General features: G+C 33.6%; 1 pseudogene across 1 annotated transcript in view; it reads left to right on the top strand.

Moving 5' to 3' along the window:
- LOC308658381 (WASH complex subunit 4-like) overlaps positions 1 to 17,771 on the top strand; it is a 54,316-nt pseudogene that overhangs the window by 5,151 nt on the left and 31,394 nt on the right. The window contains exons 3-13 of the transcript XR_014024305.1: positions 1,539 to 1,592; positions 1,690 to 1,755; positions 2,511 to 2,556; positions 3,189 to 3,256; positions 6,214 to 6,296; positions 7,996 to 8,038; positions 8,494 to 8,597; positions 9,280 to 9,400; positions 10,771 to 10,894; positions 10,994 to 11,121; positions 12,675 to 12,835. The product of XR_014024305.1 is annotated as a WASH complex subunit 4-like (transcript). The remainder of the gene's footprint in view (positions 1 to 1,538; positions 1,593 to 1,689; positions 1,756 to 2,510; positions 2,557 to 3,188; positions 3,257 to 6,213; positions 6,297 to 7,995; positions 8,039 to 8,493; positions 8,598 to 9,279; positions 9,401 to 10,770; positions 10,895 to 10,993; positions 11,122 to 12,674; positions 12,836 to 17,771) is intronic.

Here is a 17,771-nt window from a genome sequence, read left to right as displayed (position 1 = left end):
GTAAGAGAGGTATTGACTTTTAAAATCCCACAACAATGCTGTATCATCTCTGTTTGCAAATGAAAAATAAAGGAATGGAAAAGTTAAGCAACACACTCAAAAAGTGAATTTAAGTGACAAATCAATAAAAGGCAGTTTAGTTCCAGAGCACATTCCTTATCTGCTACTCTAAATTGCCTTACTAATGCTTTATGTATTTGTAAAATGAAATTACGCTAAACTTTTCTGTCTTGCTGACTGGATAAGCATAGTTTTCCTTTAAAAAATCTTTAAGCTAAATTTGTTGCTGTCTGTTTTTTTTTGTTTTTTTTTTGTTTGACACATCTATCAGAATCATTGTATATAAATTATAGGAATTTCACTAGGAAATTGCCATTGTCAACCTGTATTATCTCTGAAGGTAATGAGTTTCTGTATTTTTTTCAGTAAAACTTCTTGTTTTTTAAAGACTTATTCTTGAGCTTTAAGAGCCTCATAGTTGTGATCATAAACATTGGTGTTTCTCTCAACTCTCAGATTTTATAAAAGGGTGAAATAATCTCTTAGCTTTTATGTTCCCCCACTGAAGCATTCTAATCTCTTAAATTTTATCATTATACAAAACCTTCCTGATCCCTGTTGCTTTCTTTGGAATCTTCTTAATTCCATTATTGGGCAATTGTTTCATGTTTCTAACTCCACAAGAGTAGTAGTACTTTCGGGGAATCACAAAATCAGGCAAAATCTCTGAAAACAAATTCCAACATAATAATAAGGTTATTTACCTACATAAATATTTAATTGTAGAAAGATCTGAAACTTAAAAGTCATCACTTGTAGATGATGATTATAGGAAGGCTTTGTGAAAGAGGTAGATTGTGAGCTGGTCTTAGAAGATAAGTGAACCCAAGACTGCATTTTTAAGTGATTTTGGGTCTTTGATTTATACAAGAAAAGATGATATTTTCTCTTTTCTTCTTTGTTCTGTTCTTTATGATAACTTACTTCTCCCTTTTAGGTATCATATTAACATCTTACTAAATTGTAAATTGTTTTTTTCCCCTCTTTGGTACTGGAGATTGAACACAGGGCCTCACACATGCTAGGCAAGTGCTCTACCACTAAGCTACATCTCAGACCATATTTTACTGAATGTATGCCTGCATAATGAGTTCCAAAATGATAGTTGTCCTTTCCCATGTTCATAATTAATAGAATTTATTGATTAGTATTATCTCATTACTTAGCATTTTATTGCACTGCATTTATAATCAACCACCTTATGTCCCAGAGCACAACTACAGTCTTTCAGCATAGTGGTGTTATGTTGGGTCATTTCTTCTTGAGCTTGTTTATTTTTCCTTCTTGAGCTTATTATTATTTTTTACTTCCTCTGTTGAGATTGTTTTGAACAAACAAGTTGGTTGGGTTTTAGTGCTGAGTACAGGGTCTAACACAAGTTTAAACAGAGTATAGATAGTCTCAATTCATGTATTTAAAATTTCAGTGATTTTTTTTTCCAGATTAAAAAGAAATGTTCTTTTTCTTTGTTTCTATAGCTTTTGCCTTATGAACAGTCTTCCCTTTTGGAACTCATAAAGACTGAAAACAAGGTACAAAGTCCTAAACCTAAAAATGTATTTTAAAAAAAATGCTTTTGTTATTTTTTAAAATTTACTTTTTCTATTTTCTTTTCTCTCATGAAACTAGGTTTTAAACAAAGTCATCACTGTTTATGCTGCACTTTGTTGTGAAATCAAGAAATTAAAATATGAGGTAATTATTTTTATATCTAAAACTTTAAAACCAGGTCATTTAGAGCAAAAAAGTGCTTGTATATGTGTGGTGTTCTATGAATATTGAATATTAAATGAATTATTTGAAATAACAGTAATAATACTAATAGTAAGATACTAATAGTTATAACACCATTGCGTACTTCTTGTGTGCCAAACACCATGCTAATATGGTTAGTCCTCCCTAACTCAGGGAGGTAGGTGAGGAATAGAAGAAACTCAGGCTTAAAGAGGGTGTCACTTGTCTAATGTCTTGCATCTTAACAGATTGAATCCAGGTCTGGATACCTCCCAAGTTGGTGTTACCTGCCATATGTAGTGGCTAGCTAGATATAACTGATTTCTTAAAAAAACCTTTGAATCCTTAGTATCTATTTGGTTTTGTGTTTTCTTACCCAAGAGCCATTTACACTCTGATAAAAGTTGGTTTAAGTGTCATCTTTTTTTCCCTCTCACTCTTTGACACTGTGGTTGCTATCTATTAACTAGTGGAACAGTGTGGAACAATGAGGGTGGTCAGATGAGTCAAGGCTAAAGAAATCAGGATAGAGCTTTGAGTATCAGTAACATATTTGTTAATCTTAAGAAAAATTGAATTTACTTGTAAGTAGCTTTTGAAATTAAAAAAAAATTTGTAAGTGATGTTGTAGTCCTCTGTTGTTAAGTATAAATAAGAGAGCCTAGAAATTTGAAAACAAAACAGTGTTTAAAATTATTTTATTATTTTTTAAACAGGCTGAAACTAAGTTTTACAATGGGCTCTTGTTTTATGGAGAAGGAGGTATGTTTTAAAGTTTCAAAATGGTATTGTGGTAATGAGATTGAAATGAACAGAAAGTTGACAGAACATGATTATGTCATGTATTAGTGTGAGAAAAAAAAATTCCAGGTTTTTGTTGGTTTATTTGGTTGGTTAAACAAGAGAATTCTCTAAAACTGATTTGTGGTATTTTCGTAAGTTACAAAGCATGGTAATGCATGCCTGTTACACCACCAGAGGCTGAGACAGGAGGATCACAAGTTTGGGGCCAGCCTCAGCCACTTAGCAAGACCCTGCCTCAAAACTGAAAAGGCAATGGGGATGTAGCTTGTGGTGTAGCACCCTTTGGTTTAATCCCAGATACCAAATCAAACTAACCCCCAAAAGTACCATAATTAGATGAGGATTTTTCTTGAATTCATTTAATAGTGAAGCAGATGGTTACTTTTAATTGTATGACTAATGTCGAATTTTTCTCTTCAGTAAAAATTCTTTAATGTTATGCAGATTAAAATAATGAAGAAAAAGACAAGAAAAAAATATAATAAATACTATGTGGATTAGAAGATGTCCTAATTAAAAAAATAAGTGTGTTTTGGTGTTGAATTCAGACGAAAAAATTGAAATGTAATTATTCATGTTGTCCTTTAAAGCTACAGATTCCAGCATGGTGGAAGGTGATTGCCAAATTCAAATGGGGAGATTTATTTCATTCTTACAGGTAAGTGATTTTTGCTTTTTAATGAGCTTTCTCTTTTAAAAGTTTGAATAAATCCCAACTTAGAAAGTTCTGAAAACTTTACATGCTAAGGATATGTGTGCTCTGTGAGACACTTAATAAGCATTGGATTGTAGTTTAAGAGATAGACTTCTGAAAAATTTCCAAGCACTCTTAGAGGAATAAGGTATCAAAATCAGTTTCTTTGCATAATTTTTTAAAGGATGATTTATCATGCTTTTTATAGTCACTTCAACTTTGTACCTTGTGGAAGAAGATAAATTACATGTGGGAAAGTTGTAAATGGTGAAGCTTAAGCTGTTGAATGAGCATTGATGAGATTGTTAAAAGCAGCGGTGCTTGATGCTTCTAATAGAATATTTCAATTTAGATATGCTTTGTATCTCTGAAGAGTTTTAGTGATTCCATATCTTTTGGCTTGATTTAATCAAAAGCATGAAATAATCTCTATTCCCTTGCTGCCCCAGCGGGAGAGCATACAATAATGCACAAAGTGACAAAAACAAAAATCAGGACTAAAGAAAAAATATCCATAGTTCCACCTCCCTTCTGATTGTTAAGACTTGATATGTTTTATCAAATTGTGCATGCAAATATATGGTTCGAATCCTTATAATTTCTTTCTGGGGTGTCTACTTGACCTAATTGAGAGCACTTTGTTGATGATGGTATGTGTTATTCAAGGTCTTATCTAGAAAACAAATCACAGAAGGTCCTTCAAAAGATCTAGATCAGAGGTTACAAAATGGCAAATAGTGTAGCAAGAAGTCTAGAAATCTTAATTTACCACATGGGGGCAATAAGCAATAAAATTTTATATGGAATTGTTTTAAATGAATAGATTTTAGCTGCATTTGACAAAAAACTAATTATGTTGCATACCTTAGATATACACAATAATATTTTTAAAAGAGGGTATTTAATATAAAGAATTGGTTACACAGGAATTAGAGGACTGAAAGAACAAAATAGGTAATCCAAAGGAAGTAGATATGACCTCAACATCAAGGGAACAGAAGGAAAAAGTTGGGTTTTCCAGAATCTAGGAGCTTGAAATAACCATGTGGAATTGGTGTTCATATCCCTGAGGATTTGGCCCTGCCTGTGCTGGTACCTTGAGAGGGTGGTTTGAGGTTATATTTGAAGTGCTAAAAGAAACTGGATACTGGTGCAAACTTCCATTGTTGGGGTGAGGTGCTCTTACATAGGTATCTTGATAAAAATAGCAAAAAATTGAAAGCATGTCCTCTTCCTGCCTCCTAATCTCTTATTGGCAGAATCTAACAGGAGGTCTTCTGGATAGGAAAGTGTCTAAAAAATATAGTTTATAGGGTTTCAGTAAATGTGTCAGTTTCTCCCCTTAGTTTTATCAAATTTGCATTTCTTAATTTGCAGATATTTTATCCTGTGTATACAAATTTAGAATTTTTAATGATTCCTGATAAATTTAATCTTTTATTGCTATGAGGTGACTCTTAAGCTATGATAATAATTATATAATATATAATTGTGGGGGCTGGGGTTGTGGCTCAGTGGTAGAGCGCTTACCTAGCATGTGGGAGGCACTGGGTTCAATTCTCAGCACCACATATGAATAAATAAAATAAAGATCCATTGACAACTAAAAAACATTATATATATATTTGTGTAAATATATGTTACATATACAGGTTGAGAATCTCCTATCCCAAAATACTAAAACATTCAGCTCCAAAATCTGAAACCATTTGAGCACTGATGTGACAATCACAAGTAGAAAATATCATAACCCAGATTAATAAAAATACTGTATCCAGTTGCCTGCAGGCTATGTGTATAAGGGATATATGAAACAAATGAATTTCATATTTAGACTTGGTTCCCATCCCCTGGATATCTCATTATGTATATGCAAATATTCTCAGGTATTCCAGCCAAAGCACAAATCTGGTTCCAAGCATTTCAGATAAAGGATGTTCAACCTGTGTAGTGATTAGCTATAGTAATGCTCATAAAATCTGTTTTGTTTGATAGTAATATGGCTGCCTCAACTCTGTTCTAGTTGGCATTTTCTTGATTTATCATTTTATAATTCTTTCAAATATTTTGTGTCATCATGCATTTTTTAAGAAAAAAATGCATTTTAATATAATTGCACATACAGTCATGTGCCATGTAACTGTTTCGGTCAACAGAGGACTGAATTTACAACAGTATTCCCATAAGATTATATTGCTTAGTGGTGTTATAGCTGTATTGATTTGTGTAAATACACTTTGTGATGTCTATACACCTACTCTTAGTGCTGAGGATACAACAGTACATAAAACCAACAAAAATTGCTGCCCTCATAGAGCTTAAAATTTAAAATAGTTTTAAATTTAATCAGATTTTAAATATTTTAGATACACACTTTCTATGGGTTTAAAAGTCGAGGTCTGAGATACAACAGATGTGAATTTATTGTTTAATGACAAGCACAACCCTGGAGTAATTGATACTTCACTTATTGTGTGCCAAGCCCACTTATAGATTATAAAGGTACTTAATATTTGAAGTGATTTCTAGACCCCTTCTCTCATCTTCCTATTTTCCAAAACTGGCAGCCTTTGAGCTCCTTCATTCATGCTGAGCAATAATTCAGTGTTAGCTACCATGCTACTCAATAGATATTCAAAGACGGAATGAATCCCACTTCGATGTTATATGAATAGCTAGAACAATTAGACTTAAAATAGAAGTATGAATGAAGTGCAGTGGGAACAGAACTAGGAATGGCCTGGGATGCAGGAAGTGAGTTAATTGATTGCTTGAGGAATGCTTAAGTTATTTGACTTGTGGGTAATTGGATATTTTACTAGAAATTGATTATTTTTCAAAGATTCTTTACCATAAAAATTAGTTTAAAAAGATGACATTTAAAGGCAATTTTGTAAAACATACTCAACTTATCATTTCAGGAACTGTCTTGTTTTGTTACGAGATGCTATGAAGTGGTGATGAATGTAGTCCATCAGTTGGCCGCCCTCTATATCAGTAACAAGTAATGGATTTTACATATGTTTTTGCTTTTATATTAGAGATAAAGGAAATGTCTTTTAAAAAACTAAACATCTGAAATAGTTTTTTATTCACTTATTTATTCAGCATTCTTTGAATGCTTACAATGTTTTAAGTGCTACTTATGGGTACATTACATAAATTAATAAGCACAATTTCTACCATAGTGCATGACCCCATTATTTGTCTGAATGAGAATGTCAACCAGAAAAAAAAAAACTTAGAAGAAATTTGACCATATAGAAAAAAACTAATGTGGAATTTATTCTTGCACTATACTCTCTCTTCACTCCTTTCTTATCTACATTAGTAGTTTCCTGATTCATGAGACTTTTTTTCTTAAAATCAGGGGTCCTGAGGAGTGGAGTTAAGGAATCTATACTGAAAAAATTTTGTAGTCCTATAATCTTACAAATTTAGGGACCACTATCCTAAATTAAGAAACGTGATCAAGTTTTCCTAGAGCGTTTGCTATTCTTACTACCACACAATAATATCTACCATTTGATTAATTCTTTATACTTAAACATTTTCTCACATTTACTATTTAATTATATCCTTACAGTAATTTTGTTTAGATGTTTGACTAGGGCTCTTTTTAATTTTTTTAATTTTTAGTTGTAGATGGACATAATACTTTTATTTATCTATTTTTATATGGTGCTGAGGATCAAACCTAGTGCCTCACATGTGCTAGACAAGCGTTCTACCACTGAGCCACAACCCCAGCCCCTTGACTAGCACTCTTAATGATAAGAAGAGATATATGAGGCCCATAGAAGTTATTTATTAAGATTCCATGGCAACTTTGGCACTGTTACTTTGGTCATCAGTTGATTCATTGTTCTAAATGTGTTCTAAGTATACCTTAACTCTAAATCATTAATTCATTGTTCTAAATGTACCTTAACTCTTCATAAATGGGTAGAATGTTTTTACTCTCATTCTCATGCATTTCTTATCAGGTACTTTTTTGTTCTGGCTTATCAGTGAAGTTATCCCTGTGTCAGGGGAGAGTGAGAGTATAGCTCCCTGTCTCTCCCAGCCCCACCTCGACCCTGAAGGATGAAATTTATTTGAATTTTCTCTTTATTTTAAAAAATGTGTTCTTTGAAATATCTATATGTATTTTAACATATAAATACTATCATAAATTATTTATTGTTGAGTAAATTGGATGTTTAGGAAGGAAGTGAAATGAATTTTCTGTGGCTTTTGACTTTAGTATAATCTTAGAAGTATGTTTTTCAGTAGGAATAAGAACAAGAAATCAATCTGACCAAAGAGAGGCCTAGTTCCAAAATACCACTTCGGTTAGGATACAAAGAGCCTAGCTGATAATTGAAGAATTCTAATAGCTTTAGTTTTGTTATTTCTGTCATTATCCAGGATATATCTTTTAGGTTTAAATCGCTAGGATTATTCATGGGCCACATGTTGTCATGTCCCTTCCTGTGAGTACACAGGGATAGCAGTCTGAATGCATACGGCAGTTCCCTTCTTAGAAGAGAGGAACATGGTAGTAATTTCTTAGATTTCTTAAATTTTAATGACTGAAGCCTTAAGATGAGTGCATATTAAAATTCTAAGAGCTTCTGCTAATGTGTATATTCTTTAAAATAAGAATGAACTGTTTCTTTAAAAAAAGCAATTTTTTTAACTTGGGTGTTATTTTATTATAGGATTGCCCCCAAAATTATAGAGACAACTGGAGTTCATTTTCAGGTAATTTAACTTGACCAGTAAAGCTCATTTTTACTGTGTTTTACTTTGGAGTATGTGTGATTAGGAAGTGTAACAATCATACCAAGATTCTTATAGGATTTTTTTTTCATATTCTCTTTTCACTTGTGTAGTTGATGAGGCATTACTTACTATCACTGTTATTTTTAGTTTTCCTGGTTGTGGCCCAGTACACATTCTTCATAGTCTCTTTGATCAGTGAAATAAATCAATAAATCTGCAAAATGTCATAATTAAGGAAGAAATATTGGGCAAAGGGTTCTCTATTTAAGACTGATAGTCTCATTTGAGGATCAAACCTGTAGTTTAATAAACTGATGTTACCCCCCTGCTTAAACTAATTCAGTAATTAGCCCAAATATTTTACTTTAAAAATCTATATAAGGCTTAATTTCTAACTAGTGACTAAATGATAATCATTAAAGGTTTTTTGACAGACTATGTATGAGCACTTGGGAGAACTGCTGACAGTTTTGCTCACTCTGGATGAAATTATTGATAATCATATCACACTGAAAGACCACTGGACTATGTACAAAAGGTACATCAATTAAAATAACTTTATTCTCTTACATTTATGAAGATAGTACTTACTGTTGCTTAATTTGAGATGGATTTGTCTGAGGGCATGATAAACCTATATAAAGCATATTCATTCATTTTGTTTTTGTATCAGGGATTGAATCCAGGGGCACTTAGCACTGAGTCACATCCCCAGCCCTTTTTAAAATTTGTTTATTTTGAGGCAGGGTCTTCTCAGTTGCTCAAGTCCTCACTAAGTTGCTGAGGCTGGCTTCGAACTTGCAATTCTCCTGCTTTAGCCTCCTGAGCCAGTGGGATTTAAGGTGTACCTGGCAAGCATCCTCATTCTTAAGAAGAGTCAAATGTTACTTTACCTGCCTTAGGACTCTGATTTATTTTTTTCTTTGGACTCTATTCAAGTGATGTTTTTTTTCTCTGAATTGGCTTCATTTTATTACATGCTCTAAAACTTTATTTTATGTTTTATTCAATGTATAAATATTCGCTAAATATCTGGTATATACAGAGCTCCAGGCATCTGAATTTAAGATGATATAAAGAAGCAAAAGAAAATTTCATGTATGAGGATTATTCTGCTCAAATTTTCAAATGTATAGCACCAAATAAGAATGAGGAAAAAGTTTGAGTTTTTAATAATTCATTTAAGTAGATTTAAGATCTTTTTCCTGCTTTTCTACAAGGTTACTGAAGTCTGTACATCACAACCCTTCCAAATTTGGAATTCAGGAAGAAAAACTAAAGCCATTTGAAAAGTTCTTGTTAAAACTAGAAGGGCAGTTACTTGATGGCCTGATATTTCAGGTGAGTAGAGCTGTATCAGGCTATAACCAATGAGCTTGTATTAGTTAACTCAGCTAAGAATTTTTTGAATACTGTTGAGTTTGTTTTTCTTTAAAAAGTGCTTTGACTTAAAATCATTGTTAGTGTATTAATTGATAACTATTTTGGTATCTAGTAGTAAACAAAAAAGTGTATTGATTGTACTAGGGGTGAGGGTTTTCTTTTAAATTATGTAAAAGGAGAAAATTAAGGACTAAGATTTAAGTGTTTGTGTTAAATATTTTTTATTGTTAAATACATATTGTTTGTTGTTAAATACCTCTAGATTTAGGTTTGTAAAACTACCTTAAAAAAGTCTGATGAGGGCTTGGGGTTGTGGCTCAGTGGTAGAGTGTTCGCCTCACACATGAGAGACCCTGGGTTCGATCCTCAGCACCACATAAAAATAAATAAACAAAATAAAGATATTGTGTCCATGTATAAGTAAAAAACCATTAAAAAAAAGTCTGATGAATTCATCCTAGGCTCAAGGAATATAATGTTGAGTCTGCACAGTTCATTTAGCACCTTCTACAGATGTTTAAATTCTGCATACATTAATTACTTCCTATTTTTTTTCTGGTGCTGGGGATCAAACCAAGGCCTACTATGAGCTATCTCATTAGCCCTAAAAATCACTTTCTTAGTCATAATAGCTACATTTAGGTATTACCATTACCTAATAGTCACATGTAATTCTTGGCAAACTGTTAATCAGATAGCACATAATCAGAATGTTTCCATCATCACAGGAAGTTCTATTGGAGAGGTCTGACTTAGGTAGTGTCCCCAAGAGATTGGATTATATTCTGTTTTACATGTGCTTCGGGGTAACTTTTAATTTATATTGCTCATGATCACAATTTAAATAGAGTAATCCCAGCTTTTGTTTTTATAATTTAACTGTTCATTAGATTCAGAAGGTAACTATTTTTGATATTTATTCTTTTGCCAGGGGATATTTCCACACATACTATAATAAAGTGCTAGGAAAGCAAATGTAAACAGAAAAAAATACAGGTTCTACCCTTGAGAGTGCAAAGTAAAATAAAAACATGCTTCCCAGTGTGTCATCAGAAATATCTTCTGTACACCTCTTAAGCATCATTTTGGATATCTGTTTATCCAGAATTAGATATTTGGGGTTTAGTTTTATTACTTTCACATAATTGTAGTCAGATGTATAAGTATATACACATTTTTCAGTCAAGAGGACTTAGGTACTAAAGTAAGAATCTGTGTTTCAGTTTTAATAATATTAAAATGATAACTATAGGTGTTTATCATATATTTTAAATGTTTGATTCTTTATGATTAAGAGCCTCAATTTCTCTTAAATATCTCCTGTATAGGCCTGTATAGAACAACAGTTTGATTCTCTCAATGGTGGAGTATCTGTGTCAAAGAATAGCACTTTTGCTGAAGAATTTGCACATAGTATTCACTCAATTTTTGCAAATGTAGAAGCCAAACTTGGTAATATAGATCACATTTTGGGGTTTTTGTTTGCAAAGTTTGCATTGCCTTATAAACATAATTTAAGTGTATTTTTCTCTTGTGTTATTATTTTATAAGGAGAACCTTCTGAAATTGACCAGAGAGACAAGTATGTTGGAATTTGTGGACTCTCTGTACTGCACTTTCAAATTTTTCGAACTGTTGATAAAAAGTTTTATAAGTCTTTGTTGGATATTTGTAAGAAGGTATGAATTTGGAACTTATTTTTTGAGTAGATTGAAAAGATTTTGGATATAACTAGATATTTAAAATACATTTTATTCTTATTTACAAAAATAATTCCATAGTATTCAGAGTTTTTTTCTTCCACATTTTCTTATTGGTGCATTATAGATGTATGTAATTATGGGATATGTTGTTTCATATTTGTACATGCACACAGTGTAACAAAATTTGACCAGTATCTTGATAGTATTCAGTTTTAAAATCCAAGTGTTCCAGAAATAAGTAACATAGTAAATGAAAATATTCTGTAATTCCACTTCATAAGACTATATATAGACAGGTGGATGTTTAGATTTTTTTTCCTTATATATTTTACTGCTAATACTGCATTTTTCTTCTGTTTTTTCCTCTTCTTTTTGTCACTCAGTATTACTGTTAACGTAGAAAAAATTTAAAGTATTCTTTCTGCTAATGTATAAAAAAATTATTTTTTTTTTCTGCTTCTTTGATATTTCCCTGGGATTTCTGAATTGAAAATTTAGTTTGTAATGTCATCAAATTATACAGGACCACATGAGAACCAGACATCAGTTTTTTTTTCCCCCCTCTCATTTGAAAAAAAAATTTCTTTTCACTAATAATAGAGTGAAAGTAAGGACATGAGGATTCAAGTTTTTATTTGTACTTTCATTGTAAAATCTGTAAAAGAGCAGGGAATTGGGTGTGTGTATGTGCCTGTGTATGTGTTAATATTTAGGAAGAATAAAATTGACGTGTTCAGCACCAGAAATAGAAATGCTTTCACTTTATGCCATAGTAAAATATTTGTTTTATAATATATTAATGAGTTTTTTTGGTTCTGTTTTGATTTTTGGTACTGGGGATTGAACCCAGGAATGTTTACCACTGAGTTGTATCTCCATGCCTTTTTATTTTTAAATTTTATTTATTTATTTTTGTGTACTGGGGATTTATGTTTTTGTACCCATAAGCACTTAACCACTGAGCCACATCCCCAGCCTTTTTTAAAAATACTTTTATATATGTATGTATGTATTTATTTTTATGTGGTGCTGAGGATCAAACCCAGGGCCTCACACATGCAAGGGATGTGCTCTACTACCGAGCCACAACCCCAGCCCCAGCCCCAGCCTTTTTATTTTTAAAAAAATTTATTTAGAGATAGGGTCTTTCTGAGTTACTCAAAGCCTTGCTAATTGCTGAAGCTGGCTTTGAACTTGTGATCGTCCTGTCTCAGCCTCTTGAGCTGCTGGTATTACAGGCGTGCTCCACTATGCTCCTTTTTATTTTAATTTTTGAGACAGGGTCTCACTGAGTTGCAGGGGGCCTCTCTAAATTGTGAAAGCTGTTCTCAAACATGAGATCCTACTGCCTCATCTTCCCATGTCACTGGGATTGCAGGCATGCGCTTTAGCACCTGGCTCTATTAATGAATTTTTTTGTGTGGTTACTTTTTCATGAATTGTTTTCCATGTACATTGTAGAACTACTAAACAGTGTGTTGTTAAGCTTGCATTTAATATTTTTTTCTCCCTTGTCTTCACTGTTTCAGGTACCAGCCATCACATTAACTGCTAATATTATTTGGTTTCCTGATAATTTTCTGATCCAGAAAATACCAGCAGCTGCCAAACTTCTAGACAGAAAAAGTCTTCAAGCCATTAAAATACACAGGGATACTTTCTTACAGCAGAAAGCTCAATCACTTACCAAGTAGGTTTCATAAGCAATTCTAGTGAAAATATATGTTTTATAATGTTTTATATTGAAAGCATTTGAATTATAAGATCAAGGGTACTTTTTCATTACCAGAGAAATTTGGGCAATTTCCAGATTTATTTTCTAGAAACTTTTTAAAAAAAATTGTGTAGTCTTAAAGTCAGTTTAAAGTGTAGGCTTATTGTTTATAGATACACTTTTTATTAGCCATATTTTTTTTTCCTAAAGTGAAGTCTGATTTATTTGCAGTATGTCTTTTTTTTTTTTTTTTTTTTTTTTTTTTTGTACCGGGCATCAAACCCAGAGGTGCTTAACACTGAGCCACATCCACAGTCATTTTTATTTTTTATTTTGAAATGGGGTCTAAGTTGCTTAGGGTCTTGCTAAGTTGCTGAGGCCAGCCTCAAACTTGTAACCCTCCTGCCTCAGCCTCCTAAGTAACTGATTCTAAGCATGTGCTACCTCACCCAACAATGTATGTCTTTTGATGAAATCAGGAACCTTGGGTGTTCATGATATTTGGAGGAATTGACTTTAACTTGCTGCTCTTCTTTTTATTCCCCTTTTTACTTACTTATCTGAATTTCTGTTTCTTTATTTTGCAGTACTAGGGATTAAGCCCAGGGCTTTGCACAAGCTAGACAAGTGTTCTACCACTCAACTATATCCCCAACACGTTTTGTTTTGAGACTGGATCTCAGTAAATTGCTGAGGTTGGCTTTGAACTTTGGAACTTTGGATCCTTCTGCCTCAACTCTATTAGTTGTAAGGATTGTAGACATGCTCCACTATGCCCATCTTATTTTTATTTTTGTGAAAGTAATGTATGCATATATTTAAAAAGTCAAAAAGTGATAAAGCTTAAAGAGAAAAAGAATTGTCGTGAGCCCAATTGTCCTGTTCTTCCCTGTACCTCAGTCCTACTTCCTAAAAGAACACTTAACTCTTTGTTCCTTCAGACATTTATATCTTTATGTTTTGTTTATCTCTTATTGGGTTAATTTTCAAACATGCATATACTAAAAATAATGTAAAGAAACATGTTTTCATCACCCAGCTTCAGAAATCAATGTATAGCACATTGTTACACGAGTATACTGCTAACACTTGTTAAATTGGATGAAGATTTTAAGTGAAATGGCATGAGACTATACCATTGACTTCGTTCTGTATACATATATTGTCTGTGTTATGATGAAAAATATAACAGGAATTCTTAACTACTTTCTGTTGATCCTGATGATCAAGGTGAAATTGGGTCTCTGCTTTACAATGAGGGAAGAAGAAACATTACTGAAATACAGGAAATCCTTAAAGTATCTTTTAGGAGCCACATATATTGTGATTAGTCAGTGGAAAATGATAACACTTCAGGTAGGTCTGCTCACAGCAGAGATACCAGAGCTCTATTGTACATCCTAAAACAGTGGAAGAGGGACAAAGGTTTGGGTATAAAGAGGTGAATTTAATATCAGATGGAGAGTTAGGTTAACAGGAATTAGGTTAAAAATAGTTGCGTTATCAGTAAGTTAAAAAAATGTGTGGGCAATTAAGTTCTTAGAAGCTCAGTATTCTTTTGTGGTGAGATGCAGTTGTTAAAAATGCCAGCGTATCCTCGGATTGCATGAATAAACATAGTACCCAGGTCATGGACTTATCTGGGCCAAGGGAATTGTTAATTTCATTAAATTCTTATTGGTTAGATCATAGTTAGTGTTTGGAAGTACTGCTTTTTACAAGGGCCAGAACTCCAGCTAAGTAAAGCCGATCAGGATGGCAGAGGATCTGGGAACCATGCCTTCTCTTTTTAAAGGCCATGGAGAGTCTTTCTGTAGTTTGTCCTTTAAAAGAGAAATCTGAAGAATGATGTGGTGAGTTTCTTTCTGAGGGTCATTCAGAGTGAAGAGAGAGCAGATTTGATCTCTGTGGCTCCAGAAGGTTAAATTGAAAATGGAAGGTGGAGATAACAGATAGTAATGATAACATTTTAGAGCAATTCACTATGTAGCAGACATTGTGCTGAAGGGTTATGCACATTGTCTCAGGTAAATTCTGTAATAATCTTAGGTGAGAAATAATAAAAGTAACAGCTGGAGACTACGGAGTGCTCACTGTATGGAGTGTGTATGTATGTATGTATATGTGTGTGTATATATATGTATAAAATTTCAGGAACTTCTCACGTATTATTTCCTCTATTTACCAGAAAAGCCCATGAAGTAAATAGATAACTTATGTTATTGCCATTATATAGATTAGAAAAGTTAAGTAGAGAGAGATTAAATTTTCCCAAGTTTAAATAACTATTAGGTGGCAGAACCAGGAAGTTCAGCTGTTGGAACCCAAACTATTAACTGCTACTCTAAACTTTTTAATCCTATTTTTAGGAGGAAAATTCGGTTTAGAGAAAAGAAATTTGCCAGGCCACACACTTCAGTACACATTAGAAAAGGAATTCAAACTGGTATCAGTCCTGTTGTAGGGCATCTCCAGTGGGTAGAGTTGTGCAGGTTGCTCTGAGATAATATACTGTGCTTCACTGGAGCTGTGTGCAGTATAGATGAACATCAGCCCACCAGACAGTAGGAAGTGAGTCTTAGTAGGTAGAGATAGAAGTTCACATACAAATTGTGTTTCTAAATTCATTTGAATCGATCTCTCTCTCTCTCTCTCTAGAGAGAGAGAGAGAGAGAGAGAGATCTTTATTATTTCTCACCTAAGATTATTAGAGTTTACATGAGACAGTGTACATGATATATATATGTGTGTGTGTGTGTGTGTGTGTGTGTGTGTATAAATAAAATTTTGGAGTTTCAGAGAGCTGAAGGTGGTGGTTATGTTTTTTATTCTTTTTGCAATTATGCCAGAAACCTAAAATTCACCTCGCTAAAGTGAAACTCTGGAGAAGGGAAATGCAGTCAGTGTGAGCTTTGTCCTGACATTTTAAAGCAAGTTGGGGGGTGATAGAGCTGTCTGAAGGGTGGGCTGCAGTGTTTATGTAAGTGAAGAGGGAGGACTGCAGGAGTTTCCTGCCCCTACACTAAATGTTAGATTTGAAGTCATCAGTGTCCCAGCCACTGCCTTCACTGGGATTCAAAGTCTGTGGTTGCTACATTTTGCTTTTCATTCACAACCATTTTGACCCTCAAAAATAACTGCCTTTAGGGGATAGAGGTCTAAACCCTTGTGTCACTCTCAGGTTGACGTACTGTTGTTGACATTGCTTAGTGCTTTTTATTGGGACAGGAAATTTTTTGTTGTTGTTGTTGTTAGTGTTTTTCCTGTTTGTACTTTGAAAGGAAGCTGATAATCTGATGAGACTCTGGGGCATTTTTATACTTTTTGTTAACTTGAAGCAGTTTCAAGATCTGGATCTGAATGTGAGAGTGATGGGCAAAACTGATGTAAACCTCTACTTTGTTGACAGTCTGATCTGAGGCTGAGAATGCTTTTTGCTTTTGTAATGCCTTATGCATAATTGATCTACTTGCTATCAGGGAATGCTACATAGTCTAGTCTCTTTTTCTGATCCTTGCTTATGACTTTTTTTTCCATATGAAATTGCCAATATCCTGCCATTTTTGACCAGCAAAATTAATAGTTTTTCACATATTCAACATAATGTAATGAAACTCCTTATATTCCTCACTCACTTTCAACGCACAGCTCTTATGAATTTCACTGGAATTATCTTACACTTTATATTCACCCTAAACAGTTGTCTTTTCTAAACATGACTCTTTTCTAGAACTCCTGTTCATAGTATTCCAATGCATCTCCTTCCGATCCTTGCACTGCCAGACAAAGCATTTACCCAGCCTACAAGTCCACATTTATTCTCACCTGGGACACTTCATTTATCACACTCCCTGGACCATCAAATGCATCATCCCCATAGCTTTTCCCACTGGGAGTTCTTTCATCACTTCCTTCAAGATCCCCCTGAGTTGTTGCTCATGACCCATCTAGGTGCCTCCTGAAAACTGAAAGTGCTGCTCTAAGACCTTGTTTTTTCACTGTTCCATACTTTTAAATAGATGTTTAATAATATATTTCAGCACCTTTAGAAGCAAAGCCAAAACTGTAACTATTGATATCTTTTGTTTAATGGAATCATGGCTCCGCAGAAATTGTTTTTCTCAGAGTTTTATGCTAGGGGTTGCTTTATACCCCTAAACACATTACAGATTTTGATGTAATCCCTTTTCAGACTTAGTTTTTGAGATTGACAGTTTGCCTGGCAATGTGGCTACCCACCAACCTCACTGTGGGATTCTACCCTTAGTCAAGTGAGTATCTTTAGTCTCCTGCCCCAAAGAGCTCTCCGTTAGTGATTCTGACTGGCAATAGTCAGATATTTCTTTATGCTATCTGAAGAAGGGTTTAAAAAAAGAATTAGTATTGTTGGATCACATAAAAAGGAATTATTCATTTTTGCACATATTTTTTTTAGAGAGGAAAATTTAAATAACTTGTAGGAGTTAAAATTTCCCATCTGAATGAGATTGTCTTAGACATATTGGCAGAGTGATTTGTTTGTAATCATTCTGAATAGTAGAATTACCCTTATTGTTTGTTTTCAGGATGGGACAGCTTCCTGGATTTGGGCTTGAATATTAGTGTGGAAGCTTACTAGTTGTATGATATTGGCACATTACTTCTGTGTGATAGTTTCCTCTTCTGTAAGGTGGAAATCTAGCATCTACCTCATAAGGCCAATGTGAAGACTGAATGAGCAAATTTTTGTAAAGTGCTTAAAAAAGTGGCTGGCAGACAGCATTCAATAACTGTGATCTTTTCAATCGAGATTCTGGCAACTTCCATTGTTCTTTCTGGTTCAAGCTGTCATTCTCTTTATCTTGCATTAATACAGTAGCTTGCTTGGTGCTTTTCCTAAGAAAACCATTGTCCCCTCTATAGTTTGTCAGAA

Source organism: Spermophilus citellus (genome assembly GCF_964194105.1).
Source record: "Spermophilus citellus genome assembly, chromosome: 10".
NCBI classification, from domain to species: Eukaryota; Metazoa; Chordata; class Mammalia; order Rodentia; family Sciuridae; genus Spermophilus; species Spermophilus citellus.
The sequence above is the reverse complement of the archived record's forward strand: the minus strand, read 5'-3'. Positions and strand labels throughout refer to the sequence as shown.